This window comes from Myotis daubentonii, chromosome 2 (genome assembly GCF_963259705.1).
Source record: "Myotis daubentonii chromosome 2, mMyoDau2.1, whole genome shotgun sequence".
NCBI lineage: Eukaryota > Metazoa > Chordata > Mammalia > Chiroptera > Vespertilionidae > Myotis > Myotis daubentonii.
In genome coordinates, this window is record NC_081841.1 from 171,758,829 (window position 1) to 171,777,236 (window position 18,408).

An 18,408-nucleotide genomic window follows, 5' to 3' on the forward strand; every position below is an offset into this window, starting at 1 on the left:
AAATTAACTTATGGATAAGTGGAAATATTTTTTAAATTAATGAAATATTAAGAAAATATCAAACTTCATTATTTCTTAAGGCATCATTGCTAATACATTAGTAGGAATTAGATAAATTGAAGGTGTTTAGACTATTGATCTGAATTAACCTGCAAAGTTCCTCCTGTGCATATGATAGTCTATATTCCTATTTGAAGTTAAAGATAAATGTTGCTTCAACAGAGAGATGATGGCCAGAGGAGTAAAATAATAGTCAGAGGGGAAAAAGAGAAAGTCTAGAAGGTCTTTTTTATGATTATGATTTGATGACACTAATACATAAAAAGCAACAAAATACTAAAATACAATTAATACAACCAAAGTAGATGACTCTACATGAAGATAGTTCAATAAATTCATGATAATGCTTCAATTTAAAATTTATTTAAGGGGGACATAATAACTATGCAGCTTCCCTTGCAATTGGTATTCAAAAATAACTGTGATTACTAGTGGAGATAATTGGTTTATCTCTCTGTATTTAAAGCAGACACCCCACAAAATTATAGGAAACTTGTTTGTTCTGCTAAATTCTTAGGTATTAAATGTGGTAGGCATAATTTAAAGTACATATATATTGCACTTTTCTTGTTCTTGCTCTAGCACATGAAAACTATACAATGGTGATATATATATTTTTTCATTTCAGACATATTTACAAGGGCATTGATAAACTAAAAGCTCTATTTCTTTGTCAATGTCCTCAACCACCTCCAACGTTACCTCATGAGAATACTAAACAATGTAAATTCATGTCTTTCTTTATCTGTGAAAATTAAAATTCCATGGGAATTCCACTAGGTCATTAATGTGAATACGAGTAATACAATTCTATGACAATATTTTGGTTTATTTAACGAATTAGTATCTTCTGTGTGTGTGTGTGTGTGTGTGTGTGTGTGTAGTTACAATTTGATACATGCCAAAAAAAAACAAAAAACCCTCCTGTGGTTGATAAACTATTTTGTAAAACTTTATAAATTATGCTTCTATTCCATTTTAAGTCAATTTTTAATTGATAAATTGTAGCTAACACTTGAACTAAACATACTATTATTTAGATCAACAATCAGTAACTTATGACTGACTAATCTAGTTGTCTATATTCTGAAAGATAATATATTAAGACCATTGTAAGTTAGTATAAAATAAACAAAATTTTAAAATTCATATTCTAATTAATAGCAAATAAGTAAAAATGCATATGATAAAGTCAAGAGCCTTATTTCATTTTTGTAGTATTTCCAATTATATGCTATTTCTATTTGGATGACCATGATCACATGACTCATTAATCATATGGACAAATTTTGGGAAAATTATTTTGTTTCTAATGAGGATATATATCAGATGTTTAAGTAGGTCTTAATAATAAATGCAAACTCATATTTGGCAAATATTCAACATCTTATTTGACTTAAATTAAAAAAAAGGAGACTGGGAGATCATAATAGTTTTTTTTAATTTTTATTTTTTTTAAATATATTTTTATTAATTTCAGAGAGGAAGGGAGAGGGACAGGGAGATAGAAACATCAATGATGAGAGAGAATCATTGATTGGCTGCCTCCTGCATGCCCACTACTGGGGACAAAGACCACAATCCAGGCATGTGCCCTGACTGGGAATTGAACCATAACATCCTGGTTCATAGGTCAATGCTCAAGCACTGAGCCATGCCAGCCTGGCTGTTTTCTTCAATTTGATGAAGGATTAAACAACACAATTTTCTATAAAATGTAACTTACTATGAAACATCACACACATATATGTCTCATGCCTTTTATATGACCATATATATATTAAAATTTATAAATCGTAACAGTGATATTACAACATTATGTTATTACTAAAAACATGTACTTAAAATTATTTTGCAATTTGGTGATTATAAAATGTTTCAGATATTTTTAATATTCCCTTATAAAAATCCAGTAAGCAGTTTGACAAAAAATATATTCAAATATTTTTGTTGTAACAACCAACCACTTAAATTAAATATCATACATTCCTTCAACCAATATTTAGTTAGCACGTCAACAAATCATTTAATCAATTATAAAAGACATCAAGAAAGCTTACTTTCCTTGGAATGAGAGTAATAATATAAAGAAAGAACAAGAATATTTTCATTCAATCATTTAATCATTTAATTGGGTCACTATAAATGAAAAAGAAATTCTATACTTTAACAATTATGTGAATTTATTATTCCTGCTTCACTAGTTACTCAATTCTCCAGTTCCCTCCTCAGTGTGGCCAAGGCAGATCTTGGAAAGGGATTTGCCTCCTAGAGAATAGAGTCCAAGACTGGATAATATTGAACTAGGGATCTGCTTCTAAACATGAAAAAAGAATCATAAACTAGTACATTATCTAAATACAGCATAAAGGGAACTGGAAACACTTGCCCAGCAAATGAGTTCTATGAGTCTTAAACTCTTTCCAATTTCCACTCTGACAATTCCATCTACTCCAACCCTCCTTTGTCACCATTATGTTTAATGGGTCTCCATACTAAAAAGAACCAATTTCACACTTAAGATGATCACCAGAGGCTGAAAATCCAGCTTCTTGCTATAAATAGCTTAGATCTTTAGTGTGTCCCAGGGAAGATATATAGATATTTTGCATACAAATGGAAAGTGGATATTTCTAAACAAGAGATTCAATTGTGATAAGTGAATTATACTATGCAAATATCCACTCCCCACCCTCTTCAGGAAAACAGATTTTTCCATTTAACCAGGAGAGTATTTTCCATTTAACCAGGTAATTTGATTTGTCTAATGAAGTATGTATGGAAGTGACATGAGCAGAAATACTAAATAAAGTTTTCAATTTGGCTTGCTGTCTTGTGCTCTGCTGGTCTGCCATGAAAAGAGCATGTGTCATGTAGTATTAACCCTTTAAGCCTGAAAACATTTGAAAAAAGACTTGACTCCACATATCAAAGTCCTGTCAAACCACCCAAACCTAGTTAAATTGCAGCCTGAAGCAAAGACAGCTTGTCCAAGGGAACTGCACACAGTGGCAAAAAAATTAAATGTTTTTCAATATAAACCAATGGGATTTGTGGTGGTTTATTATAGAATACTAGAGGCCCAGTGCACAAAATTCGTGCACTTGGGGGGGGGGTCCCTCTGCCTGGCCTGTGCCCTCTTGCTGTCTGGGAGTTCTCGGGGGATGTCTGACTGATGGCTTAGGCCCACTCCCTGCAGGCTGGACATCCTCAGTGTTGCTGCAGACGCGGGAGAGACTCCCGCCACTGCTGCTGCACTCACCAGCCGTGATCCTGGCTTCTGGCTGAGCAGCACTCCTTCTGTGGGAGCACACTGACCACCAGGGGGCAGCTCCTACGTTGAGCATCTGTCCCCCACTGCCCCCCCACCGGTGGTCAGTTTGCATCATAGCAACCAGTCATTCCTCTGTTCGATTAATTTGCATATTAGCCTTTCATTATATAGGATTATTGTGAAAATAACTGATTTACTCCAATAGATATATATTTCTCCATGAAGTATAATATATTTAATGGTAAAGCTTAGGTAATGCCCTGATTAAACTTTTTATTAATGTTTCTTTTGTCATATTCTACTATCTTTAGTTAGTAATAAACAGAGTCATTTGGGGGAATACCATTTTCCTTAAAGAATACCCTGTGATGGAAAATGGATTATTGTTATAATTGTAATGAATTAATTTACTTGTCATTCAAAATAATGTTCAGTTGATTTCATCTACAGAAGTTATAGCATCATAATGATTATATAAACAATAATTGGTTAAGTTAGTGGAAAACAGTAAAATTAAATTAGAATATGTATTTACTGTAGCTCATTTCTTATACAAAAGTATGGATCCTACAATTTAATAGAGCATTGTAACAGATGGAGACTGAAGTACTATTATTTTTGGAATTGGCTTACAATATTCATTTTTGGAAATATTAAATACTGTGATGACTTCGATCTGCAAAAGAACTTTTTATCTAAATATAAATGATTTGGTTTATTTCTTACAGAAATAAGTCCTAATTGACTTTAGGCAAAATAACTCATCCATACATATTCTCATTTATATCTCATCTAAATTTGGCACTGGCTGCATTTAGGGCCTATATATAAAATAAATAAAATGTCTCAGATAAATAAGCTACCTTATTAATGTATTGAAATAAGGCCCATCAGATGGTATCACTCAATTGGGACTTCTTCAATTAGGATTGGCTTGAGGAACTTGAGCCTTATCTCTGATAGAGAAATTACATAGCTTCTAATTAGCGTGAAGATTGAAGACTTCAAGACAGAGGAAATAGAAATAGTAGGTAACATTAAATTTCAGTATAGATTTAAATTGCACAACCCCCTGGCAATGGGCAAGGAGACACCTGATTGGTGGTGTTGCTCTTATATCAGTCAGGGGCAAAGCAGATGTACAGTCCTTAGTTCATCCTAGCTTGATGCCTGTGTCGGTGGCCAGAGCTATTTCATGCCTGAAGCACATAAAAAAAAATTTAAAAAAATAAAATAAAATAAATAAATAAATTGCACATAGGAAAAATTAAATACTGTTATATAATTAGATTTTATAGGGCCTAAAGATCCATGCTAAATAGTATTGCTCTACTGGCATGGGGAAAACATTGAAGTCTCCCTGCCACCACCACCAAAAAAACAAAAAAACCCAAATCATCATTGGGGAAATATATCTGTGACAAAAGGAATGATATTTTTTTAAATGAAAACTGGATACAAAGTGACCACATAGGAATTATCACTATACAAGAGGAACTAAATAAAAAACGCTTGGTGGGATTAGCAGTTTAAAAGAGGAATAACATAAATTATGTTATTTGATTGACTGAACAGAACTTGTCATCAGGAGTTAAGAGAAGAGAAATAATTTTGGATTAAATTGAGGTTTCGGGTGACTGAATTCACCAAGAAAGGACAAGAGGTTGGAAGGTAGATGCAAAAGAATGTAGCTGAACCATTTTTTTTATTTGTATATTTCCCAAACATCTAGAATATGAGGAAATTATAATGTCAAAAATCTTTCAAGCTTTAAAAGCATTTCATTGATGTTTTCATATACCCAAAAGCATTTAATCCACCCAAACATTGTATAAATGTGAATTGACCCTTATTGTAACTTAATGCCACTTATAATGTGATATAGTATTAATGTACTGGTTGTCTTAAATAACATTTAAATTTATATGCACAAAAAACAACTTTTACAATTCTGATTTCACATCTGAACTATACAACTTCTCCAAATTAAATAATTAAATTTTAGATTTTTTTCTTATAAATTATACTTAAGATAGAATCTATTAATATCTTTTGATTTCTATTTTATGGTCAGTGACCTATGTATCAACAATATTAAACAAGAACATGTTTTTGGCACAAAATCACATTGTAAAGAATGAAGTGAAGTAATATGAACTTCTGTATAAATTTATCCTTAATAATGCACTACTTTATCTTCTACATTAAATACTGCAATTAGAATGAGACATGTATTAAAATTACTTTAAAATATCTTTGAGAAATAATTTACAAATTACCTTCCTCAATAAAGTGACTGCAGTAGAATATCTGTCATTTTCAAATTCTCTATCAAGAAATAAATTTTTGAGTGAGAAATAAAAAGACTTATTAAAAAGTTTCCAAGTCATTTCTTAAGAATTCATTATTTGGAATAATACTTTTAAGAGGAAGGGGGAAATGTGCTCTCTGTTCTTCTTATTCCAGTGCATAGTAAATATTTCAGAAAGGAACATGACTTTATAACTTTTATTTAGGATAAACTGTTAGTAATCAAAAAGTCACTGGTAATTAAGTGATTTTAAAAATCTAAAATGTTTTTAATTGTACATATCTGGAATTACATCACTGTTTTCTAATTCTATATAATAAAGAGGTAATATGCAAAATGACCATGCACCAGATGGTCGCCCCATGTGGTCACAAGATGGCCGGGCCCGTGTCATCACAAGATGGCTGCCACAAAATGGCTGGCAGGGGAGGGCAGTTGTGGGAGATCAGGCCAGCAGGGGAGGGCAGTTGGGGGTGACCAGGCCTGCAGGGGAAGGCAGTTGGGGGTGATCAGGCCTGCAGGGGAGCAATTAGGTGTTGATCAGGCTGGCAGGGGAGTGGCTAGGGCATTCGTGGGCAAACTACGGCCCGCGGGCCGGATCCGGCCCATTTGAAATGAATAAAACTAAAAAAAAAAAGACCATACCCTTTTATGTAATGATGTTTACTTTGAATTTATATTAGTTCACACAAACACTCCATCCATGCTTTTGTTCTGGCCCTCGGGTCCAGTTTAAGAACCCATTGTGGCCCTCGAGTCAAAAAGTTTGCCCACTCCTGGGCTAGAGGGTGATCAGACTGGCAGGCAGAAGCAGTTAGGGGCAATGAGGCAGGCAGGTAGTCAAGCAGTTGGGAGCCAGCAGTCCCAGATTGTGAGAAGGAAGTCCGACAAACCGGCAGTTGCACATCACCCAACGGTCCCAGATTGGAGAGGGTGCAGGCTGGGCTGAGGACACCACCCCCCTCCCCCGGGTACAAATTTCATGCACCGGGCCTCTAGTTTAAAATAACATATTGAGAGTGTAGTATAGAATAGTGAGTATAGAATAGAATTCTATAGATAGAGAACAGTCAAGGGCTACATGGTTAAATATAGGCTATGACTTGTAGTAGTGTGTGATCTTAGGCAAAATCTTGTATAGCCTTTCTGCACTCCAGTCCAACCGCCTCCTCCTCTCCCACCCAATCTCCTGCAAAATGTGAATAAGTACGTTTTCTACCTCTTAGAATTATTTTGATTAAACAAGTTACTTTACATAAAACACTAAAGACACTAAGAAAAAAAATTAAAATGTATTTCTAGGCTTCTGGGTTTATTACATTTGTTTTCTCAAATCTCTTAAGTGTGCATATAAACTGAGTTGTGAAGTTTTACTTTATATTTGAAGGTGAAATATTGATTTTGTCAGATATAAAAGTATTTTGAATGTCATTGTCATCATAAATATGCAGGAAGATGGGAGAAATTTTTAGATAGAGCTACTGAGATCATATATAAGCTATTTTAAAAATATTAACAGTATTGTTTTTATCTTTACAGCACTGAACATTAAATGAAAGATGATAAGTCAAATCTACAAATTTGCACAAGTATTTTATACTAAGTTGCTTACACATGAAGTAGTAACTTGATTAGGAATTTACATTATTTTGAAAAAAATAAATAATAGAAGTTATATACAGATAAATTAATAACACATTCTAGAAAATGGTCTAAGTCTACTTTTTGGTCAAACAATAAAATAATGGAATGTATTCATATTGCTATACTATTGAGCAGAAATATCCTGATAACATGAAAATAAAATTGTATGAATCCAATAGGACACTCAAAATAGACATAAAAGTATAAAAATATTCAAGAAAACCAATTATCATCATATTCCATTATGGACTATTAGGTCTTCAGGGTTCCATTAGAAATGCACTTATTTTACTTGCTAATTTTATTTTTGAGCTTCTAAAATCTCATTTTAAACTTCAGGATCACATTAAGCAGACATCTTAGCATATTTTACTCTTCCTCCAGTGGGTAGAATTTGGAAAGTGGAAAGATTTTTAAAAAGACCTCTAATTTTACCACACTCAAATTTGATAATATTCTTGAATATATTAGAACTTTTAAATACAATTAGAATTATTAACTCATATGTTTGTCAATCCTTTATATATTCTTCTACCACTATAACATACCATCAATATCTTGTTCATATGTATCTAATTTTTTCTCAGTTTGTTTGTGTAACATTTATTCCAGTTAAGTATCTCTGCATTCTGCTTTTATTTGTACCCTATCTTTGTTCATGTTCATATTCTATATTCATAATTTTAAGTTAAATTTTCATTATTCTTCATAGTTCCATAATTTCCAAATCTTGTGACCATTTTAACTATATATTATATTATCTTTTAACTAAAGTTCTCTTTAAACAGGACATTTTTCTTACTGAGGCTCAATCTTAATAACTTTTTCTACTTTTTCTTTTCTTTTCGCATTATGAGTTTTTTAAAAAAATGTTCTTTGGTACCTATCTGAATAACTTTCCCATAGTTCCTACGTTCATGTTTTCTGTTAAGACTTTGACTTTTCTTAAGAAAGATCATCTATTCCCTAACAGAATAGAGAGCCAAATGTAAACATAAGAATACATCAATCTATTCAATGCTTCTTTGTCTCTGTATCTATTTTTGTTCATTAGTTTATGATGTTCATTATATTCCATAAATGAGTAAGATCATGTGATGTTTAATACTTTAAACAAACAAAAACAGAATACATCAATCTATAAGAAATACATCTGTAGAAATCCAAAGTAAAATTGTTAATACAAATTAAATTACCCTCATGGAAACCTGCAAAATCCAATTCTGCTTTAGATCTGTACAAGTTATGATATTTTAAATACTTTTAATATTGTATTTTATCATTTATTTACTCATTTAATTAGTCATTTACTTATACCCTAAAACTATTCATTTACTCACTCATTAAAGCTATTTAGCTCTATTTTACACATTAATCTACTAGATTCTATATATATATATATATTTCTTAATGCAATAACTATTTATCAAGGTAGAAAATGGCATTTGGAGCCCTGATATTTTTACTCTGTTCTTTGAACACCCACCATTGAGCTCAGTGACAGTTTAATTCTGTCCTTCTGATTCTAATGCAAAACATATTCACAGAGGGAGATGTCCCAGCTGGATCAGAGCTTAAGCAAGGTGATAATTTCAGGTACACACGGTGTCAGAAAGATACAAGCTATGTAAGAACACTTGACATAAGATCTACCCTCTTAGCAAAATTTAAGTATACAATATGATATTACCAGCTATAAGCACTTTGCTGTATAGTTCTTCCACATTTTCTCACAATTTAGAAATTCCAGGACTCCACACTATCCCTATACTAGTATAAAACTCTTGGAGTATATTATAAGCTAGTTGCATAAAAGGAATGCTTTTTTGGCTAAATACTATTACATAATTTGATAAGGTTAGAAAAGGCTAGCCATACGTTGTTTAATAATAAAAGAGCCCGATCATAATAGATGGTCTGCCAGTAATTATTTTTAGTCCAAATCCCATCTTGTTGCTTAGGAAACCTGGCTAATTTAGGAAAAGTGGTTAAATAAGTGATAATGTTCATAGAATCAGGCACTAAAAGATAAAGAGTGAAAAAATATATAGGTTTCAACAAATAAGTCACAATTGATTATGTATAGAAAAATTGAAAAGCAAGAAGACTACCGTATAATAAAAATATGCATTAGAAAATACATTTAAAATTATGAAAATAGAGAAAAATTGCTAATTAGTACACAATTTAGATTTATTCATTCCTAAAACTTATGTATTTTGATAACACTGCTAATTGATAAGCATATAAGATATAGCCAAACATTTCTATTTGGTATTTAAGCAGAAAATGTGACAGAAATTTTATGCACATTACATTCAAATTTTCTCCTGAAAGAGCTAATAAAAATGTTATAGGCTGCAGAAATTAATTTATGGATGATTCTGAAGGCAGAAAAGCTCTAAATTAACCTTGCTTGAAGGAGAACTCAATGTTCTTATTCATTAAGGTTTCCAGCTGTGCTCAAGTAGACTGTGGTACATGTCCCTCTTCCTTCAGATGACGACTCAGTTCTTTTATTTATTTACTAGAGGCCCGGTGCACAAAAATTTGTGCACTGGAGGGAGGGGGTCCCTCAGCCCAGCTTGCCCCCTATCACATACTGGGAGCCCTCAGGGGATGTCCTACTCCCTGCTCCCTGCTCCCCTTGGGGAGCGGGCCTAAGCCACAGTCTGGCCTCCCTTTGTGGGAGACGACCAGGCTGATCAGGGGAAGGCGCCAGCCCCATCACCCCGCTGCTGCAGCCACTCCCAGTCACCACAGCCACCAAGGTGTTTTCATCAACACGGACTCCAGTCCCTTTACCAGGAAAAAAGGACAACTTTCTTTAGGCATTTTCAAGATGTGTCTTTCATATAATAATAATTTCTTTATTATTTTCTTTTATCCTCACCTGAGGATATGTTTCCATTGATTTTTAGAGAATGTGGAAGAGAAAGGGAAAGACAGAGAGAAACATCAAAGTGAGAGGAACACTTTGATTGGTTGCCTTCTGCATGAGCCCTGACCTTTGCCCAGGCCAGGGAGGAGCCTGCAACCTAGGTACATGCCCTTAGTCAGAATTGAACCCAGACCCAGCAGTGGGCAGGTCAAGGCATTATCCACTGAGCAAAACCAGCTAGGACAGGATATGGCATTTCTTAACCTCCAGCAGCGGACCTTCCTTTTTTTCTCCAGGAGTGTTGTAAAAAACCCTAGATCACCTATTTGGACTCTCATTACCTGAGTTACTAAGAATATTACCAGTGGCATACAGGGAGCTAAGCCAATGAGCAGTCAGAAAAGGTGTTTCCTCTGTAGTTCACACCAATTGCCGGCTTGGCCCCTGCCCAGGCCTAACGCCTCTGGCAGAGTCATTAGCCCTGGGCAGGGGACCTACAGCTCCCTCAATTGTTGGCTCAGCCCCTGCTCCCCATGATCGCTGGCTCTGACCCTGCTCCCCGCAATCTCTGGCTCCGCCCCTGCACAGGACTAACGCCTCTGGCCAAGGCCTTAGGCCTGGGCAGGGGACTCCCAGCTCCCACCATCACGGGCTCCGCCCCTGCTACCCCCGATTGCTGGAACCATCCCTGCCCAGACCTAACGCCTCTGGCTGGGGCATTAGGCCTGGGCAGGGGCCCCCCAGCTCCCTGCAATTGCTGACTCCACCCCAGCCCAGGCCTAATGCCTCTGGCCAAGGCATTAGGCCTGGGCAGGGGACCCCTAGCTCCCCTTGATTGCCGGCGCTGCCCCTGCCCAGGCCTAATGCCTCTGACCCCCAGCTCCCACCATCACTGGCTCCACCCCTGCTACCCGTGATCACTGGCACCACCCCGCCCACACCTAACGCCTCTGGCCGAGGCATTAGGCCTGGGCAGGGGACCCGCAGCTCTCCACGATCTCCCACTCCTCTCCTGCCCAGGCCTAACACCTGTGGCCCAGGCATTAGGACTTGGCAGGGGACCCCCAGCTCCCCACGATCTCCAACTTGGCGCCTGCTCCCTGCGATTGCTGGCTCCACACCTGCCCAGGCCTAACACCTGTGGCCAAGGCATTAGGCCTGAGCAGGGGACCTCCAGCTCCCCGTAATTGCTGGCTCTGCCCCTGCCCAGGCCTAATGCCTCTGACTGAGGCCTGGGCAGGGGACCTCTCAGCTCTGATTGAAGGCTCCAATAGCCGCTGGGAGCCTACATATGCAAATTAACCGCCATCTTTGTTGGTGGTTAATTTGCATATCATGCTGATTAGCCAATGAGAGGTGTAGTGAAGGTATGGTCAATTACCCTGTTTGTCTATTATTAGATAGGATTATTCTGTTTCTCCAAAGATGGGAGGGAATGTGCAGTTGATAAAAAGTATTTTTCTCTCAATAACATCTAAACAATGACATTCAGAAATATTCATCGGCAGGCTGCAGTTATACCATGTTCCTTCCAAACATATAGGAAAATTTAGCACCTATGAAATCAAGGCAGCAGCAACCTAAGATATAATGTATGGGAGCTTTTTGTTTTATTTTTGTTATTTAAATTTTCTTCTTGGTATATTAGATTAACCAAGTAGTGTTTGTTAAAAGAATGATACTATATATATATATATATATATATATATATATATATATATATATATATATTAACCAGGATGCCATAACAGGTTGACCAGACAGGAGGAGGTTGCGCACGCAGTGTCAAGGGCCTCTGCGCACTTGTGCTGGGGGAGGGCCTGATCAGCAGCAGCCGCCGGGTGCTTCAAGGACTGGAGAGGGAGGCAAGGGCCGGACAGTGAGGCAGGTCCGTACGGTGACTTGAGGGTGGGCAGCGCCCCGCAATTTCCAATCGCGTGCTGGGCTCCTAGTTCTATTATAAAACACTATTTTTGATGGTGTCAGTCTTTTGATAAGCATGTCTTTGTGGTAAGAAAAACATTAAAAAAATTCTCCTGAACTATGGTTAATAAAGTGGTGGCGATTTACAAAAGTTTTTTAAATTTTATTTTTGTGTAGAAACAAAAGATTTCATCTTCCTTCCTTATTATTTGATTCAAAATATACAGGGTGAAGCAAAAGTAGGTTTACAGTTGTTCACATGAAAAATAATACAACAATTAATAAATAATAATACAAGAATAAACTCTGTGCTTTGTGCACTCACAACTTCAAAAGTACTTTTGCCCCACCCTGTATTTATATATAACTTAGAAATCTATGTGCCAAGTGTTGTGCTGCACTGAATAGAAAGCAGTAAAAAGTATGTTCATGTTCCCGATCATCCAAAGCATACTCTTGTCAGTATGCCACTGGCAGGCATAATTTAAAAATTATTGTAAAAAATAAAATAAGATAAAAATGTCTAATTTATGAAATAAAATTTTAAAATATATATTTTGACTTATAAGTCTAAATATAAAAGTGACCCACAGTCAATCTCCAGAGCTGCTAAGCAATTTCACCATGATTACAACAAAAAAGTAAGCTAGAAAATGTAATTGCAAATTGAGATATGGGATATAAACAAAATTAAGAGGGAAAAGAGATAGAGAAGAATTGCAGAAGAAAAATTAATATTGAGAGATGAGCTAAAGTATTTCTGAGGAAGTAATGAAAACTGATTCTTTTATTTTAGCAGCTAACTATAGTGAGGGATAATTGATATACAATAAATTGTACATATTTACTGCATACTTGTATGAATTTGGTCATATGCATATATAAGGGTAGAAAATAGCCATGGAAAAATAACTTACCAGAAAAGAACAACCTCATGTGTGAAGCCCTTAAAACAGGAAAGACTATAACTATGTTTGAGAAAATGAAAAGTGGTCAGGCCATCTAGAACTAACTGGGCAAGGAGAAGATGGTGCAATTATAGGTTTTGTAGATAAGTAGGAGCTTCAACTGAAAGGATTACTTAATGAGTTTAAATATTTTTCCCAGCGAGCATGGCTCAGTGATTGAGCATTGACCTATGAAATAGAAGGTCATGGTTCGATTCCCAGTCAGGGTACATGCCTGGGTTGCAGGCTCAATCCAAAATAGAGAGCATGCAGGAGGGAGCCAATCAATGATTCTCTCTCATCATTGATGTTTTATCTCTCTCTCTCCCTCTCCCTTTCATTCTGAAATCAATAAATATATATTCTAAAAAATATAAAATAAATGAGTTTAAATTTTTACCAAAATTCACTGAAAAGTCATTTTAAAAAATTAAATGGAGCAATGTGATTCTATTTTTAAAGGTAATTCTGCATATTGTGTAGAGAATAGATTGCAGGGTACCAGAGAAAAAGGATGACAAGTTAGTGGGGAAATGCAGTAATCAAGACAATATTGACTGATTTAAACAAGATTAATGGCAGTAGATATTTAGAGAAATAGATAGAGACAACAACTATAGAGATTGTATACAGACTAATGGAGAACAAAGAGCCAAGCGTAATCTCAATCTTTTGGTTTGGCCAACTAGGTGGATTTGGTACCATTTACGGGGTTTGGACAACTGATAATGTTAAAGATGATGATGTTAAATGGTTGAGAAGAATAGCAAACATTGGTTTGGATAATCTACTTGTGTGTATTTGATGTTTTTAACTAGTAGAGTTCCTGTGGAGGATTTTTAGAATGGTTGATGGACAGAGGAGAAGAAGTGAGAAGTTCTTAAGCTGATCAAGAGAAACAGCAAAATGTAGTAGTTGAAGAATTTGGATCTCAGGTAAATGTTTTAATTTGTTTTGTTTTTTCTCCCACTTAGGTTTATATATGATGATGGTGATTTGATAGTGATGATGATTGTAATGATGGTGATGGCGATGGTAATGTGATGACTATGATTATGTAATTGTTCACATATTGAAATGGCAATTTTTCTTGTTGAAATTAGAAAACAACATATAATTTAAATCAAACCCTCATTTTCTCTCTCTTGAGTGAATCTTGTCATTCTTATCCTTCCCCTCCACTAAATAATTATCAGAATTCTTCAAAAATTCAAGAAAATTGTATTTTTAAAAAATTTAGAGCTATTTAGGAAGTCAATGAGTATAGCTTTTATTTAGTTCTGTAGTCTCATTTTATAATTTAATTGCAAGTCTACAATTCAGCAATAATCATTTAAGTTTTGAAATGTCAGTATCATTGGCATAAAAAACATTTTTATTCATGGACAGAATTTAAAATATATTCTAACTTTCAAAACTAGAAATGAAAATGCGGTCCACAGGAAATCACCAGTTGCTAATAGGTAATTTCACCAAAATTACAACTGTTTTTCTTATTTATCTAATACCATAGTTAGAAAAATAGTTGGCAGAATATGTATCTTCCATAAACCAGAAAAAATGAATATTTTTTGAGGTACAGTTTATCTAAATGAGAGGCCATCTGTTCATATTGAATGGAATGTAATCTGGCAAGTAGGGCAGCCTTTGAATCATTGTGCTGTGCATTATCATAGTGATGGTTTTAAGTTCAAGTTCAAGATCCAAAAACAGTGGTGTGTGCGTGCAATTTTTATTATAATAATGGTCAATGTTAAATGCTTATCTGTCTTGGTCCTTTGTAATGTGTTTTCATTATTTGTGAGTCTTGTTAAACATTAAATAGTAAGACTGACTTAGCAACATAGTCACATGTTGGAACTTCTCACTTGTTTGACTATGTATTTAGTGTAGAGCATTCATTGTTGTTTTTAGAATCTTTTGTTGGTTCATTTTTTGTTTTCTAGTCCAAAAAATATAAATATGTCTTTTGAAAAATAATTTTGACAAAGACAGCCTTTACTATTCCAAATTCAATAGAATTTTGACTCTATTTAGGCAGATTTTTCTTGACTACAGGCCCCCTGACATTGCTTTTCCTAGAGCTTTTAATTTAGAAAAGTTCCAATTATTACTTCTCCCTGTTCCTTTGAGATATACATCTTCTCCCAGCCTCTTGCCAATTTTGTAACCAAAGAATGTCTTCCTGAGAGCTATCTTCTTAAATGTAACCAACAAGAAACACAGCACCCATATCTCCCAGTTTCTGTGGGAATGTAGGAGACTAATTTCCATAAACTCTTATTAAGGAACACAGATGACCTAATCACATTAACCAGCGTCCTCCAGTGCTTGTCCACTAGCTCTCTCCAGTGTTTAAATACTCTCCTGCCTTTTACTTCAGTAGAGGTAAATTCACTCTCTTTTCCATATGACAATAGCCTCATCCCCTATTGCAATATTCTTGAATAGAGCCTTCATTGTCTGCTTAACTCTGTCACAACTTTTCTTTGACAATGTAAATAACCTGTATTCTCCATGGACATTATTTTTAGGAAACCCACTGTTTGAGACAATAAACTTTCCTACCATAGCCCAGGCCAGCTAGGATCTCTCTCTCTCTCTTATTTTCAATTTAGATTTTCTTTTTGGCTTAAAGCCAAAAAAAAAGCATACTAACTCTAAAGGCACATAGTGTATTTATATTTTGCTTTTATGAAAAACTAGAGGCCCGGTGCACAAAATTTGTGCACGAGGGGGCATGGTGGTGTCCCTCAGCCTGGCCTGCACCCTCTCCAATCTGGGACCCCTCGAGGGATGTCTGACTGCCAGTTTAGGCCCGATCCCTGCGGAAGGCTCTGATCAGGCCTGATCGCCGACCAGGCCTAGAGATCCCACCTGTGCACAGTTTTGTGCACCGGGCCTCGAGTTTACTATAAGCAAAGAAGTTATGTTACCCAGTATTGAATCACAGCAATTACCAATAAAAGTAGATATTAAGCCTTGAAATCCTAAAGTAGCAAGTCATACATTAGAAAACATCTTTTAAGAATATTTGTAATAATAATAACTCACCTTAATGTAGTGTATAATACCTGCCAAGCACGCTTCTAATTGCTGTACGTTAATCACATTATTTAATCTCCACAGCAAACCTAAGAATGGTTATTGTGAGAAAATGCTCACCTATCCAAATTCAAAGGACAGACAGAAATACAGCAAAAATTGGATTTTTAATAATAGTCTCAAGAGCGCGGGTGTCCTGGGTCACAGGCACACCAGAATTAGCTAGCAATGCAATATTTATCCTATTGCATAAGAGTTCATCCTCCAGTTCTTCATTGGCTGAGTGTTATGGGCTTTACAGCCTATCCCAAACACCTAGGTCTTTTTGCCTCATATTGGCTTATTTAAAAAAAAATGGACTGAGGTCTTTTCTAGTTGCCTCCACCTCCCTTTGTCTAAGGGAATCTTCCTGGAACATGTGCTAACAGCTACATGCACAGCTCTCATACCCACTCCCTACCCTCCACATCCTGTTTGCTCTGGGGAAATTCAGTAACCAACAGCCACAGGCTGTTTCTTTTCTATGAAGATGAATCATAGAGGCATGTATTCTACAGTTATAATTATTCTATTTTACAGACAAAGAATTCAAGTGCAAGTTCACAGTCTGATACACGTTGTTCAATTTCACATAGTTAGAAAGTGACAGACCCAAAACTTAAAATATGATACTCTATTTCAAAGTCTGTTATTTTATGTAATTTAATGTTGTATTATGTACTACTGAATACTTAGCTTTTGTATTTACTGCTCTCAAGGCACTTATACAATTTACCCTGACCCTGAATCCACTGAAAATAACAAATGGAAACTTTCTTTAGGTCAGTTGCCAGCACAACCAATAGCATGACAAAATACTGATCCTATCAGATTGAAGGAAAGCAATACAAGGGCCACCCATCACTTCTTTTTTTGAGACAATCACAGCAGCTTCAGGTAAAATACACAGTGGACAAGTTGTCCAAGGGCCACTGACCACCCTATTGTTGTTGATGTGAGTGTTAGATGTAGGGAGCCAAATGTATACTCACAACACAAAACCCCTCTTCTTGCTGTGGATCAAAAAGTTTGATTGGCTGGGTTGGGAGGAAAAGCACAATCTCAGATACATAAACAACTATTGCTTCATATCTTGGTCAACAACATTAAAATATAGGCCTGACTCAGCCATGAGGTGGTTCATATAAGGGGGCACTGCAAAAAGAGTATTGGTCTCAGGACAGAAACTTCACCAAAGCAAATGGAAAACAAACAAACAAACATACCTGCACATACTGGTAAATGAAGTTTTCCTGCTAGAAAACATCAGGTTTCTAATTACTGGATTGTTGAAAAAATTTACATGACATTGCAGCCTAGCTAAATATCTAAAAGAATGATTAAAAAAAAACAAAACAAAAAAAACCTGATTGATAATGATGAAATTGAGGCAGGATAGTCAGAAGCTGGGAAAATTCCTTGACAATGGAATGAGGAAACTGAGAAATGTAGCTGGACAATCTGACAGAGCAATTTACAGGCAGATAATACTTTAATGGTCTTATCTTGCACATTCCAGGCAGGGACAGACCCACCTTGTTCTGGTGTCTGTTCATGACATTCTTTGAAGGTGAAACTGACCAGAGAATGACCTGTCTACTCATTTTGAGGCATCAGCATATTAAAGTACACACCTGGAAAGCAGATGAATATTTTATTGAGATCCTTCCCTGATCCTTCCCTCCCTTAAAATTCCTGCCTTTAGATAACAGATAAAAACACTTAAGATAAAGAATTCAGTGTGCAGGTGCATGCTAGCGTGCTCTCTCTGACTGTACAGCACATCCATGCATTTTTTCTCTAGGCTTATATCTTTGTTTTGTTTTTTCTCCTATGATCTAAGGGTCCCCATGAGACTTGCCACCAGGGAAGCAGTAAGCAGCAGCAGTTCATCCCGAGCTAAGCCCTGAACCTGTTTCTAAGAGCCATTCTTTTGCTTCTGTAGCTTGTTTCCTGAGTCCACACAGTCCAGCTGGCTTGCTTCTCTACCTCTCTGACTTTCTTTCTAAAAGGCCATGGGAGCTCTCTGAACAGCCCACTTAAATCTTCTCTTCGAGCGTACTTTCCATTTGCATCCTAAATAAACTTCCACTTGTGCTAGAGTTTTGGGCTCTGAATTCTTTCTTGCCTAACTCAAGAACTGAGAATCAACATCTCTGGCAACAAAATGGGCACTGAAATAGCCTTATGGGCAAAATCCAGGGATCTTGTCCAAGTTGAATAAATAGAAAGCTAAAACAATAAATGACAAACAATAGATATCAGAATTCTAACCTTCAATGGG

The 18,408-nt window shown here is 35.9% G+C and overlaps 1 pseudogene; it reads left to right on the plus strand.

Annotated features, from left to right (window-relative positions):
- Nucleotides 1–4,401: 4,401 nt before the first annotated feature.
- LOC132229039 (small nucleolar RNA SNORA48) lies at nucleotides 4,402–4,546 on the plus strand (annotated as a pseudogene).
- The last annotated feature ends 13,862 nt before the right edge of the window (nucleotides 4,547–18,408 follow it).